Below are 15,440 nucleotides of genomic sequence, written 5' to 3' on the forward strand. Positions count from 1 at the left end.
AACTGACAATGGCTAGGGAGGATACCACCTATGGAATCTCCACAAATTCGGCTTCTACTTTAGAAAATGTTGGAGGCTGCCATTAAAGGAGAGAGCTTTTCTTGTTGTTCGGATGATTAATATGTGAGAGGTGGGGGGTCTATTTATAGAGGTTCCCACCTCCTCAATATTGGATAGGATAGAGTCCTATACTCATCTAATATCAGATAGGATAGAGTCATATACTCATCTAATATCAGATAGGATAGAGTCATATACTCATCTAATATCTGATAGGATAGAGTCCTATACTCATCTAATATCTGATAGGATAGAGTCCTATACTCAGTGGTTTATCCTTATCTTGGTGGGTGTCTATCCAACCTTATTTCCAACATCTCCCACTTGCCCACAACGGCGAAGAAGGTTTCTAAGAGAAGCATTTAAGTAGAATGCTTAGCCATTTGTGTGTCTCACACGGCAAATGGTTCGTGTGACCCTAGCACACGTATCATGATATCTGTGAAGTAGCAAGTCGCAATGAAAAGCACGACACAGTGATCTACCATGAAAGTGATCTTAAAGAAGATGAATCCGAAAACCTAATATCCGGAGAGTGTGTGTATACCCCAAGATCTGTTTGTTTCATCACTTTGACAAATAGCACTCATCCCTATGAGTCCACACCATAAAGTCAAAAACGATCACATGATTCACAATTATCATCAATTGTCCCGGCTAGGTAGAATCCCAAAGATTGTGTGATAAACCTTCCGTTCTTTTACCGCTTTGCACGCTAGTCATTGTCGTCGAGTTCTACCAACTTCCCAAGATGCATCCAAATCGGCCTTTTAGTAAAGAGCTTGTGGGGAGCAAACCAAAGTTACGAGTAGTCCTCTTATTTTCTTGACAAGGTCAAAAGTTTAAGGAGGGTACCATTCGATATGTTTTAAACAAAAATATATCAATAGAGCTCACATAGCAAGAATTTTTGGGATATTTCTTTTCTTGCTCTCAGGTGGTCAACTATACACATGTTGTATGAAAACATGTCATGGCAAGAGTATCTAATTTGTTTACTCAACAATAGATATCTGTATGTCCACTCATACCATGCAAGTGTTGTCATCCCTAATGACAATTCCAAGGATACTATGCTCCCACTTGGCAACAACCGCTTGTAGGTTTAGGACGAGAATCTTTCCTATGAAGCCTCCGTTTCTTCTTATCCAATTATAAGAAGGGGCATGACTCGACACTAGGTCCACCCTTCCTTTAAGGTTTAGTGACTTGTCAAGCTAAACTCCCAATTTAAAATGGAAGTGACTTGTTCATGTGAGTGAACCACCAACCCTACCGACATACATATGAGATGATAAACAATATAATGAGAATGCAATCGATCCGAAAGAATGCACTTTTATTCATTAAACCATCAAAGTGTTCTTAACATAATCACATCCTCTTTTAACCCAAGCATTTTTACATGTGCAAGGAAGAGTTCCTTTGGAATAGGTTTGGTCGATGGATCCGCGAAACCATCCGATCGGTGGATATATGTTGTAGAACCACTTTCTTCTTCAATATCATTTGTCGTGCGTAGTGGTTTTTAACTCTATATGCTTGGTTCTTCCATGGTACTTTGGATCTTTAGCATATGCAAGAACGACCATGTCAAGTGTCCGTCGATGTGAACCGGTTCAAAAAGCTCTTGAGAACACTAACAAGTGTTTGATGAATCGTCGAGCCACACCGCCTCTCCCCGTGGCGAGCAACATGCAATATACTTTCGGCTTCCATAGTTGAAAGTGCTATGGAAGTTTGCTTCTTCTTTGCTCCAGGGATATAGCACCTCCATTCAAGTATGTAGGTATATCCCGAAGTTGACTTCCTCTCATCAAGGTCTCCACCGGTCGGCATCGGAGTACCCAATCGACTTAAGATCTTTCCTTGGTAGACAAGTGAGTAGTCCACGGTGCCTTTTAGATACCTCATTATCTTCTTGGATGACCTTCCATTAATGCGACCGGGATTTGTTTGGAACCTTGATACTAACCCAATTGCATAGCGGATGTCCGCCTTGTACACAACATTGCATACATAAGGCTTCCGACCGTGCACTTGAGTATGGTACATTTTTCATAGCCCGAGTTTGGTAGGATTCTTGGGAGACATTTTAGAACTCAAAGACTCTCCTAGACTTCTTGGGAGATCCACTTGCTTACAATCACCATGTTGAATCTTTCCAAAACCTTCTTGACATATGTCTCCCCGAGACAAAGATAACAAGCGTTTGGGCGATCACGAGTTATTTTAACTCCTAAGACATAACTAGCTTCACCCATGTCCTTCATTTTTGAAGTTTAATGACAACCACTCCTTAGTGGAATTTATCAATGCCTTATTGTTACCCTTCTAACAAAATGTCATCCACATATAGAGATAGAATCACAAAACCATTTTTTAGATGTCTTGACATATACGCAGAATGGTCCTCATTTACCATTTCAATTTGTCTTGAAGCATTGCTTCATGGAATCTCAGATTCCACTGTCTGAGGCCTGTTTTAAACCATATATGGATCTGTTTCGGTTTACACTTTGTGTTCCCGACCCCTTGATTGAAAAACCGATGGGTTGATCCATATAGATTTCCTCTTGTAATTCTCCATTGAGAAAAGCGGTTTTGACATCCATCCGGTAAAACTCTAAATCTAAATGGGCAACCATTGACAAGAGGAGAGGCGTGTGGAGGCAAATCTCACTCTTGGTGAGAAGGTGTTCTCATAGTCTATTCTTTCTTTTTTTTGGGTGTAACCTTTTGCAACAAGCCTAGCTTTGAATTTGTCTATGTTCCTTCCTCATTTTTTTCTTGATCTTGAGAACCCACTTGTTCCCAATAGATCTCATGTTTGAGGTAGATCAACTAAGTCCCATACTTTATTTTTCTTCATCGACTCCAATTCTTCCTTCATAGCTTCCATCCACTTACTTGTATTGGACCCGAAATAGCCTCCTTGAACGCTTTTAGGTTCATCGATATTTCTGTAAGTGCATTGGTCATATTTATCTCCCTTCAATCTCAAACCGGCGTTTGGGGATATGGCCTCTAACACTCTTACGAGGTTGGGATTGATCAATCATTTGACCAATATATGTCATTGTTACTAGAATCGGGGTTGATGAAAGTTTAGTTTCGCCTTGTTCATCGCCAGCTATAAGGTTATCAACTTCAGAAAGTTGTATATCCTTATCAACCTCACCCCTCATTAGGTATTGATCCTCTAAGAATCGGCGTTCGTGCTTTCTATTTACGTGACATGCCCTTGAGTATCCTTCCCCTAGGAAGACATACCCTTTAGAAGTCTCAATCAGATCTTATAAAGATACACTTCTTTCCGAGAGCACTCAACTTTCCAAATTCTCGATTTTGAGAAGTGACAAAGGCAAAGACACCCCCATGGTCTAAGGTAGTTCAAAACGGGTTGTCTACCAGTCCATAGTTCATAGGGTGTTTTGTCAACAGCTTTTGAAGGAACTAGGTTAAGTATGTGCGGCCGTTTAACAATACATCACCCCAAAATGAGATAGGCAAGTTAGCCGAGCCATTATAGATCTAACCATGTCCAAAGGGTTCTATTCCTTCTCTCGAGACACCCATTCTCACGAGGGGTATAAGGAATAGTTAGTCGTCTAGCTATACCCTTATTCTCACGAGTTCCTTAAACTCATCGAAAGATATTCACGTCCGCGGTCGGTTCTTAAGGCCTTTATTGTCTATCAAGTTGATTCTCAACTAGGTTCTTGTACTTTTAAAAAATGGTCCAAGCGTCGATTTGTGAGACATCAAGTACACGGTCCCATAACGTATAGTCATCTGTGAAGGTAATAAAATACAAAGCCCCATGCCTTCTTCATTTACATTCATTGGTCCACGATGTCCGAGTGAATAAGTTGTAAAGGATAAGTTGCCCTTTGGGCTTTCCCAAAAGGTTTCTTGGTGACTTTTCCAAAGAAGACAACTTTCACAGTCTCCATTTTAACAGAGGTTAAGTTACCTAACAACCCTCCCTTGCTAAGCGGTCTATCCCATCGTGGTCCAATATGTCCTAGTCTAGCATGCCACAATTGGCAACCAACCATTTTAGACATAAAACTTCAGTTTGTGCTAAGTGTAATGTCATAAAAGAATTCATTAAATAAGAATGACCTATCAAACTGTTATTTAAAGATATCTCAAGCGAGTTCGGGAAAAATTAAACACATAGGATTCTTGAAGTAATTTCAAAACCCGATAAAAGATTTCTCCTAATTGAGGGTACAAAGAGTACTTCTTCAATAAGGATGGATCTCCCACTCGCAAAAATCCAACCTACAAGTGCATGTGCCCAAAACATCGTTACACTTTGGTTTCCCATGTCGACTCTCCGAAGTTCCTTGTGGAAGTTTCCGAAATCTTCAAACGAGGGGACCTATCCCGCTTTATGTGGTCTCGTCGCTGCTTGAATCTACAATCCAATATTGTGATGAATCGACAAAGATGACAAGACGATACTTATCACATTGACAAGATTTTTAAAGTAAAACTCACCTCGGGAGAAGGACATGCCCCTAGCATAGTGTCCCATCTCGATGACAACGGAAGCATTCAACACTAGTCATGTCTATCGACTTCCTAGGTTTCTTTTGTCGTGGGGTTAGGCTTGGCCTTTTCCTTGCCTTTCCCTTTTCCACTTTTCTTGTTCCAAGGAGCCTTCCTCTTTTTGGAGTTGACAACATTTGCTTCGGTTTGAACAACGGGCTTTTCATTGAGAAGCCTTTGTTCCTCAAGCTCACATTTCATTTGCACTTGCAAAGTTTGTGATCTTTGTCGTCATCGTCAAGATAAGACGAAATTGTTCCCAAGTTTTAGGTAAAGACCTAATGACGGCTTGAATTTGTTGTTCATTTGACAGACTCATCTGCCCGGCTAACTAACTCGGCAACCATGTTTCTCATCACCGTGCAATGTTGTGTCATAGAGGTATGGGGCACTTGATAAATTTGTCAAAACTCATTTGTAGCCTCCTCACCGCATGCAAGAGTCGTACCCCCAGGTCCGCCTTTCTTCGCTTCCCATAGCTCTTTAGCCGATCCAAGGCCATCATACCGCATCATGAAGTCATTCCTCATGGTGCCAAGTATGGCAATTCGGGCAACATTATCTTTGCTTGTATACTCATTGTACTTTTTTTTAGTACGCAAAAGATAAGCATCTTGTGTTAATCCTTCAAATGGGAGGTTCGCTCTTCGTCTCGGTTATTACATCAATGACCTTCATATCTGCCGGAATTAGTCTAACTTTCCTAGACCAAAGTTCGTAATTTTTATCGTTTAACAAGTCCTTTTCGGGTAGCATCGTAAACGGGGATTTTCCATCGGGTGCCATTCTATCAAGTTTGAATTCCAAAAATAAGATACTACTTAATAAGAATCATCTCTTAAATTAAATCTAAGTAATCCACATTTTCACATATGAGATGATCATGATAATCTACTAGCATGATTCTAGCCATTAAATAAAATCAATGCATTTGACTATCAATAACATAGAATATGCAAAAATCTACTACTTAAATTTCCATTTCATAAAATTGTTTCTACAAAAAAAGAGTTTCCTATCTTTCAAAAACAATGTAGAACTAAACGAGCTAGTCAACCATGAACATAGAAGCCCCTGGGTGCCCGGGGGAGTCATCCTCATCCTCACCTCATCACTATCGACCATTTGAAAATTACTAGCCACTTCCTCTGTTTCCCCCGTGAGGTGGGAAAATAAACCCCGATGACACATCATATGGATTTGGTTCCTTAGCATCGTCCCATAATCGATGTAGGAGAGATTTAAGTGGTCGAGCCTCATTCCTATCCCGAATAGGACTTTGGGGCTCTTTTGGTGTATATATTAAAGTGATGGTGGCTCTGTCTCTATCTTATCGATTTCAAGACAAGACTCTTGAAAGTTCTCCTATATTGCTTAGCAGTCATGCGTTTCTTGGAAGCCCGTCTCCCAAGATCTGGTTCAGTTTTCCTACAAGTTTCGGGTCTATGTGACTTAGGCATTGTGCCTTAGTTTTCATATGACCGTTGATAGAAAACAAACAATTTTATATACATGCAATAGTAAAAATCCAGATGCAAATAATTACTGCATGGTAAAAATAAACATCCTAATGTCAATTTTTAATTGTGGAAAAATACATGTGAAAAAAAATCCTAAAATTTATAGAGAAATAATCTCATAAATAAATTTCCATGTAAAAATTTCTAAGAAAAAAAATTTCCTAGAAAAAATTTCCACTAATTATTTCCCATAAATAATTTATTTTGCAAAAAAATTAAGCAATATCTAATTAATTTTAAACAACCTAATTATTTAAAAATTAATTAAAACATTTTGAAAAAACCGCAGTTTTTCAAAAATTGTAGATCACAAGATCAAAACCGCAAACAAAAGCATGCAAACCATGGAAAATTGGCTCTGATACCAATGTAGGATTTTTTCGATATCTCATGCATGATTCCTATGATATATACAATTACGTTATACCACATGCATAAAATAGCCTTGCAAAGAAACAGAAGATCGATCATACCTTGGTCCACAAAATTTCAATTTGAAGTTCCAAGCTTTGATCTACGGGAGAAGATGTTCTTGGCACACTCAAGATCTTCTTCTTCTTAACTTTGTTGAGTCAAGTTCCAACCACGAACGGAAGCAACCTTTTTTCACGAACCAAGAACCAAGAACTCGACAATGGCTAGGGAGGATACCACTTATGGAATCTCCACAAATTACCGGGCTTCTACTTTAGAAAATGTTGGAGGCTGCCATTAAAGAAGAGAGAGCTTTTCTTGTTGTTCGGATGATTAATATGTGAGAGGTGGGGGGTCTATTTATAGAGGTTCCCACCTCCTCAATATCAGATAGGATAAAGTCATATACTCATCTAATATCAGATAGGATAAAGTCCTATACTCATCTAATATCAGATAGGATAGAGTCCTATACTCATCTAATATCTGATAGGATAGAGTCCTATACTCAGTGGTTTATCCTTATCTTGGTGGGCGTCTATCCAACCTTATTTCCAACACATCTTGGCATACCTTTACCGCTAGCTAGACCTCGCAGTTGAGACGAAAGCCGCTAAAGGCAATTTGTGCGGCTTTGTTTCGATTATACCGGTAAGTCTTATTTATTAAGTTATTGTTTCATTTCATTTATTTATCTAATTATTAATGTTGACATGTTTATATATATATTGATATTGTATTTTATCTATTGATGGCAGTATTGGTGGTACGAACATTTTCGTGTGATGCATCCTGTGTTGAAGAGGTTGGAAGAGGATGAGACTCATGACCTGTAAAGCCCTGAATTATTATTAAGGGTATTTGTGTAAATTTCATATCAAATCTAGGGTCATTTATGTAAATTGGTCGTCGGGTTTATTTTTCAAACGCGTCGTAATGGATGAAACTTAACTCCGACTCATAAGTCACGTTAGGTAAGCGACCATAGGCGAAAATTTGATCAAAAATGGCGGTTAGCGGTTTTCTGCGCGTCGAAGCTGGCACGAGTTAACAGCTTACACGCATGAGTGAGTTATTGTCATAACCTGCGGTGAGATAAAATATAGAAGATTAAATTTAACGGGATGGGCCGAAAAATAATCAAGACGCTAAGTCGAATTAGTGGGGGGTTAGAGTTAATTAGGACGTTAAGTCTAATTAGGATATATTGAGCTTGGGCCTAAATATATCGCGGCCCAAATAGAAGAAACGAAAATCGCGAAACCAAAGAAATCGCACCTAACTCCTTCTTCCCACCGCGCACTTTCAAAACCCTAGGAGAGAGAGACCTAATCCTCTCAATTTCCATCGATTCTACCACAATCCTTCACACTCCAACCTAGAAACACTACACTAAAGTAATCTACCGGAAATTCGAAATGCCAAATCCAAGCCAAACCGGCGAAATCGCGGGCGACGGTGAGTGAATTCCTCTCCCAATCAATTCAAACCCACGAATTCAACAACCACTCACTAACAACAGTGAATTCAGTGTGGAGACTCACAAAATTCGATTTTGCCGTAACACCGCCGGAAGGTGAGTTTTATTTTCGTTTCAAATAATTATTTAGATTCAATTCAATAGCTTGAGGTTGTATTTGATGAGAGATATTGAATGGGGTCTGATAATTCGACAAGAGCTATTTGGAGAGGAATGGCTTAACGAAATCAATCAAAAATCCTTGGAGTCGCCGTGGTTTTTGATGAAAGGTTAGTGAATTTCGCTTTAAAGTAAATCATTTGAACTCAATTTTTATGTAGTTGGTTGTATTGAGGAAGTATAATTGAAATGGGATGGGTTTAATATCGGCAAGCTTTCGGTTTGGAGAAGGAGAGCTGCGATTTTGGTGGAGCAAAATGAAGCTAGGAACGATTTTATTATTGACTTTGGTAAGAATTTGGTTATTCATTACAATTTCAATGAATTTATGTCGATTTATAACCGTATAAGAGTTGATTGAGTAGTGATCGAGGGATAAGAACACCCACCGATTTTATTAATAGAATTAATGTTAATTGAGAGGTGTAGAATGGGTTGTAGTTAAAATTTGGAATTGAATTGGGATGGGATAGGATTGGCGTAGATATGAGGGGCCTGCCATGGCGAAATAGCCGTGAGATCGGCTGTCGAGTAACGATGCGAAAATGGCCCATGAGCTTCGGTTAATCCGTAGTTAGATGAAAAATTATCCAAACCCAATTCTTAACGCCGAAATTTCTTCTTTCTTACGCTAGATAATAATGATTTCTCATTGTTCGATCAATTCTAACAACCGACGATATGTATATGTTGTTATAGGAGTGAATTCGAAGTTGATTCATTGCTAAAAGCGAGCTTGATTCGGTTAAGTGGGATTGAGGAGAACGGAGCTTGCTAAGGTAGGAACCTACATCCCAATATATAGTCCGCTTATTTTCATGCATGATTTGAATTGCTTAAATTGGAAATATATAGTTTGTGTATCAACCATGCATGTATATATGATATTCATGTTTTGCATTGTATTTTCTCGCTATAAACTATATATATAGATAGCTTTAAATGTGAAATGGGTTTTCTGTAAAATCGGGTAGCGAGGGATTGTTTCTTTGTTAAAAGTGAAAAACCGGTTTTGGGGAAAGGTTCGCCTCTCTTGTCTCGATGGGGAGAGACGAGAGATGGATTTTGAAATGCGGGTAAGAATTACCCGGTTGTTTGTAATTAGGCGCGAGGTTCTGGATTTTTCCCGGAATGGGTGTTGTTATTTACGATGATTCGCCGTTTGGGAATCATCGGTTGTTATTTACTATGACCGCCCGCTTTGGGAGTCATAGGTTGTTCTACTCGAGGATGGGAAATCCAGAACTCACACCTACATAATCAACAGCTTTTAAAAGAAAAACTACATAGGTAACTAGAGTATTTGAAAATAATCGGTAATATGAGTATATATATATAGATATTACTATGTTTATCACGAGGGGATTTAGAAAAGGAATTGTGAATTCCTATAAAGAAGGAACTGTTGTCGCATTTCCTGAGAGACGTCAAATCTAGGATTCCAACCGTGGTGTACACCTTCGAGGTGGTGGGCCACCTTTAAAGGGATGCATCACTGGATGTAGTCCGGGAATTCCTTTTCTACTTTTCTAGATAACCATGCTTGTACGTGTCACGCTGTATGGTGATTAGCTTGTGTGGGGTTACATGTTACCTCGATGAGGTTTAGACGCTGGTGAGTGAGAGTTTAGTCCACTCGATGTGTCGATCCCGAAGCTGCTTGGTCGTCGAACGGTTGACTACCGTAGTTAGGGTGACAGCCGCATGGGGTCGTGGTCACAGGGCCCACCTTGAGCCCTAAAAGCTTTGGGGATTTTGTGTGTACGAACACAACAACGGCATTTCATCTCCCTGCAGGAAAATCGAAAACAACGGTGCATGGTTCACACCGGAAATCCTTGAACCGAGATTGCCTCGCGGATCGGGCCGAAAGTACCGCATTCCCTCACCATTCTAATAGGATGCAACGGCCACAATAGTTGTATGATGGTTGTGAAAACTCTATTTTAAATATCAATGAAGCATGCCGATATAATTTATGCTAGCTAGTGATGTATGTATATAGTCACGGTATTTTGATTCGTATTATAAAAACCGCATGTTTCAAATGATTTCTATAAGTAGAATATTTATTGGTTATGTGAGTTTCTACTGGGCATAGTTGTTTGCTCATCCTACTTAACATTTCAGACGAGCCAGTTGCGGAGGAGGCTTTTCCTAACCCTAGCGATGAGGGTTATGGGGATTTGGGAGGATTCCCTTATGCTTGACGGGGACAGAGTCAAGTTTTTACTTTTGGTTATATAGAGATAGTCTAGTCATTTTGGTTGTATATATAGAGAGCTTCGCTCCTTTTGATGTATTTATTTGATGTATTGGAGTGTAGTTAATCTTAAACCTTTTGGATATGTATATGGGTATCACAGTGGTGTATAGGGTGGAGATTTTGTATATATATGGTTGTTGGAAGGGTATTATGAAGTGTCCAGGGTTATGACAGGTTTATGACAGGTTTTTTAGGGTTTACGAACGTCAATCAAACAAAAGAAACTCTGCCGAAATTTCGGTAGAATCGGGATAGGTGTCGGCCTCGAGATTCATTCCACGTCCTCGGGATGTGTGTTGGGTCTCGGGGCGTGACATGACCTGATTCCACGTATTCAAGCATGGGGGCTTCATCGTAGGCAGAGGGGGTATGGGGACCTATCGCATAATATTCATAACACTCGTCAGCAGATTGAGCTTTTAGGAGCTACCCGAATTGAGTGGCAACCCTGGGCCGAGTCCTTCATCTTCGGACCCTTTACGCGGATATTTCGGATGTTCCGAGAGAACACCGAAAAATCGTGAGACTATCATATATGTGTCATAGAGCAAGGTTTCTTTCTCAGCGGCGAATGATACTTATAGGGTCAGTCACTGCATGGTACCTTGGGGACAGATGTTGGCGGCAAGTATCTGGAGAGATTGTTATACCTTACCCACCACCTATAGATATGATGACCCTCGATATTCTTCCCCGCCGTTCTTTCACACTATAGTGCAAACCCAAATGAGTGGCCGACGACGCTTTCATTTTTACTGGCGACTATGACTTATATTGGAAGAGGGTTGGTCGAGGTCTCTTTGCTAGGTGCCGCGTTATACCGGGCACCAATTTTGAAGGGGTTACTGGAGCATTGAGGCCCGACATTCATTTCCCAAGAGGAGTGGAGTTGCCACAAAGACAGTTCCGTGGTGTTTCATGATATTCGGATGCCGCAAAAGAACTCCACATATATTTGATGATTATGACATTTGGCAATCGGAGCATGATTACTTCTCGGGGCAAGATATGAGAATACCTATTCCACCGTAGATGCCGCAGTTGGTAGCAGATTTGTCGATCTGATTTTTGAAGTAGTTAGCCGAGATTAGTATGATTTGAATTTATTCATGATTTGTTATTATTAGTATTCACTATAACCCCTAACATGCATTTGTTTTGTTAAACAGGATGAAGTAAGGTCGGAGCTCCTTAACTACAACTCTCTCAGTTATGCCATGCGTGAGTCCTTCATGGAGTCCTCTCGTCGCAATTTTGAGTACTTACAAGAAGAGCAAAATCGAACTTTGCAGCTTCAGAGACGTGTGCAAGAGTTGGAGAATGCTGGAAGTGGAGTACCTCAAGCTCAACCTCAACCAGAGAGGCGACAACGACGTAGGGGGGAGAGCTCTTCGATCGAGCCTTCTCGTAGGGGGAGGAGGTCTCAGTAGATATTTTTTTGTATTTTTTAATAATTGTGCGCCATTACTTGTCTTATGGCGTTTGGGATTGTTGTTTGTAATGAATTTTTGATTAGCAGGTTTTTCTTTAATGAGTTTTGGATATGAATATGTCATTAAACAAAAGAGGTTATGTCCAATTTTTTTTAGAAATTATAAGTTAGTTTTTTTACCGAAGTTTACGTTAGACTTGGGTGTTGTTCATGATTGTTGTTTGTCTTATTTATTATTATTTCAAAGTATATTAGCAGGTTTTGGATATGAATATGTCAATAAAACAAATGAGGTTATGCAAAAAAAAAAATTAAAAATTTATAAGTTCGTGATGTTTCCAAAATTTCACATTCGTTTCACTCATTTCCCGCCTTTGTTGAAACGTAACATTTTGATGGAATATCACTCATTTTTGCAGTGGTTTGGTTCTCGACAGAATAGTGTATGGGGATACCGGAGACGGAATGTAACATCCCGCCCGTTTTTTAGGACCGAGACGGAATGTAACATCCCGCCCCGCGGTTTTAAGTCTTTCTCATCAAGATCTTTTACTATTCCAAACATTGGAATTATGGATGGGGATGGTGGCCCATTGGATTTATTGAGGGTACATTTGGATAGACATTTGGATACAATGTGTTGTCACTTGGAGAGTGAACAAAAATCGATAAAATGTGTTGTCAATTAGTAAGTGGACCAAAATCAAGTATCACATGTGACCTTACCTTTCATATTTCGCTTTTACTTTCTTTCTTTTTAGATCAAACAAACAGACATGTACCATCTTCTTCCCCACAACCAAGCTAAAAATAGGAAAAATGTCTAGAGAAGAAAGAATTGCATATAACCAAAGGTTATGGGGAGGATCTAGTAGTAATAGTTCGCCTTCCGGTTTCACCGGTCGCCTTCCGGTACTTCAATAAGATGACTACATGGAAAAAGTAAAGAGATGAGCATAATGATATGATGGGGGCTTAAAAGAGGAGGAGGAGGTTGCGCTTATTATCCAATGATGGGGCATTAATGACTCAAGCAGCCCATTGAAATTGAAGATGTGGATACGCACAAACGCGTGGATCCGTGAAGGGCGAGAGAGTACACGCTTAGAGATGGTGGTGATTTCGATGAACAAAAGATAATGAGGGATTACTTCACAACACCTTGGTGGCCTCCTCATAAGTTTAGACGAAGGTACGTGGATGACAAGAGAGCTTTTATGTATATGTTGCATAATTGCTGCATCATTCGACGATTACTTTAAAGACAAGGTGGATGGATTAGGTCGGCAAGCAATTTTCTGGTTACGTAGGGACTAGCTGCAGTTGCACAATTAGCAACCGGTTGTTCTTCTGATTCAATGGATGAGTATTTACAAATTGGAGATTCCACAGTAAATGTATCTATGAAGCGTTGGTGCAAGGCAATTATCACGGCGTTTGAGGAAGAGTACTTGAGACGACCAACTGAGGCAGACACTGCTAGGATATTAGCTGAAAATGCGGCAAGGGGTTTTCCAGGAATGCTTGGATCAATCGACTGTATTCACTGGGTGTGGAAGAATTGTCCAAGTGAATAGGCTGGAACACATGTAGGGTACAAGAAGGAACCAACTTTGATACTTGAAACCGTTGTAGACAAACATTGTTGGATCCGGCATTGCTTCTTCGGCCTACCAGTTCGTGATAATGACATTAACGTGTTTCATCGTTCTCATGTTTTGAATCATTAGAGCAAGGTGAGGCTCCCCGCTGTTGCATTTAATGTGAATGGTATGACTATGATATGGGATATTATCTTGTCGATGGTATTTACCCAAAATGGGGCACATTTGTTTAAGTCATTCGCTATCCAAGAAATAAGCATGAAAAGATCTTTACTCAACGCCAATAAGCTGCAAGAAAGGATGTTGAAAGGGCGTTTGGAGTTTTGCGCACGATGGCATATTGTTAAGGCTTCGCTGGCGTTGTCATAGTGTTGTTGTTCTTGGAGACATAATGAAGGCATGCATTATAATGCATAATATGATTGTTGAGAATGAACATGAAAGTGGAGTTTGGAATTGAAAGGTCGAGGAAAAAACAATACCCGCGCTTTTTTTTCGGGAAGATGATGGTTTTCATTTTGTCTATCGATGATTGAAGCAAGAAATAAGATCGAAATGAAGTTACGCATACTAATCTTCAAAAGGACTTAGTTGAACATGTTTTTAATTGAACTGGCATTGAAGAAACATCAGATCCGGTACCAATTTATGATCCAAATTGGTCGGATCCAGATGAGGGAGAAAGAAGCGAAAATTAAAATGGAAATGAAAGTGTATTTCCTATGTATTTCCTAACGTGAACTATTAAGTTCCAACGTATTTCCTATGTATTTCCTAATATATCTCCTATGTATTTCCTAATGTATTTTCTATATATTTCCTAATGCATTTCCTATGTAATTCCTATAAGTTCTTATGTGTTTAATGAGTTGTGTTTTAATGAACTATATTACAATGTATTTTAATTTTATTGGTAATTGTATTTCTATGAAAATAATTATATTGGACAGAACATACATAGTGCATTAATTAAAAAAAACTGTTAGATAAAAATACATAGTTCATTAATTAAAAATACAATGAAATTAAAATACATAGTGCATTAATTAAAAAGACAGTGAAATTAAAATACATAGTGCATTAATTAAAATACATAGTGCTTTAATTAAAATAAAATATTAGATATTACATAAGCTTAGTTAGAACTAGAACCACCTCTAGCCCTTGCCCATTCAACACGTATTTCAGCTTGTTGTTGCTCGATTATAAAAGCGGTATCGGGATGGAGGACACTTGTATCGGTCGCTAAAATCTTAGCTTCATATTGCATCTTTTGAAGCCGATTTTTTTCCAATTGAACCTGATTTTTTTCTACTTGAATCTGATTTTTTTTCTTCTCTTGCCATCACAGTTCTTTGACCATATGCAAGTTCCATTTCCCTAAGTTCTAAACATTTTTGTGTTTCATTTGCATCCTGTGAAAATGTATCATCTAAACGTGTAAAGTAACCCCCCAACATACCAACTGATTTTTCTTGGTTCCTTTTGGACTTGGCTTTCTTCGATCCAAGAGGACGCTCCATTTCTTTGGACGCTCTATTTCTTGAGAACCCTCCAATTCAACTCCACCAACACTTGGTGAATTAGAAGTTGAATCTTCACCATCATTTTTGCGACCTTTTCCATTTGTGGGGCGGCTTGACCTTGCCTCAAAAACGTTACTCCACTTTGGATTATCCTTGAGTATAACGTAACAATGATCAAGTGAAAAAGCTGATTTTTCTTGTAGTTGGTACGTCATCCTTGCCTCGGACAACTAAAAAATAAAATGGTGGTAATTAGACTAAAATAATCACTAGGACTAAGATAATTAAACTAAAATAATAATTAGACTAAGACGAAAATGGAAATAATAAATGCACTAAGATAATTAGACTAAGACGGAAATAATTAGACTAAGACTGAGATAATCAATAAATTCACAATAATTGCAACAAACTTGTTC

Source organism: Coptis chinensis, chromosome 1 (genome assembly GCF_015680905.1).
Source record: "Coptis chinensis isolate HL-2020 chromosome 1, ASM1568090v1, whole genome shotgun sequence".
Taxonomy (NCBI): Eukaryota; Viridiplantae; Streptophyta; class Magnoliopsida; order Ranunculales; family Ranunculaceae; genus Coptis; species Coptis chinensis.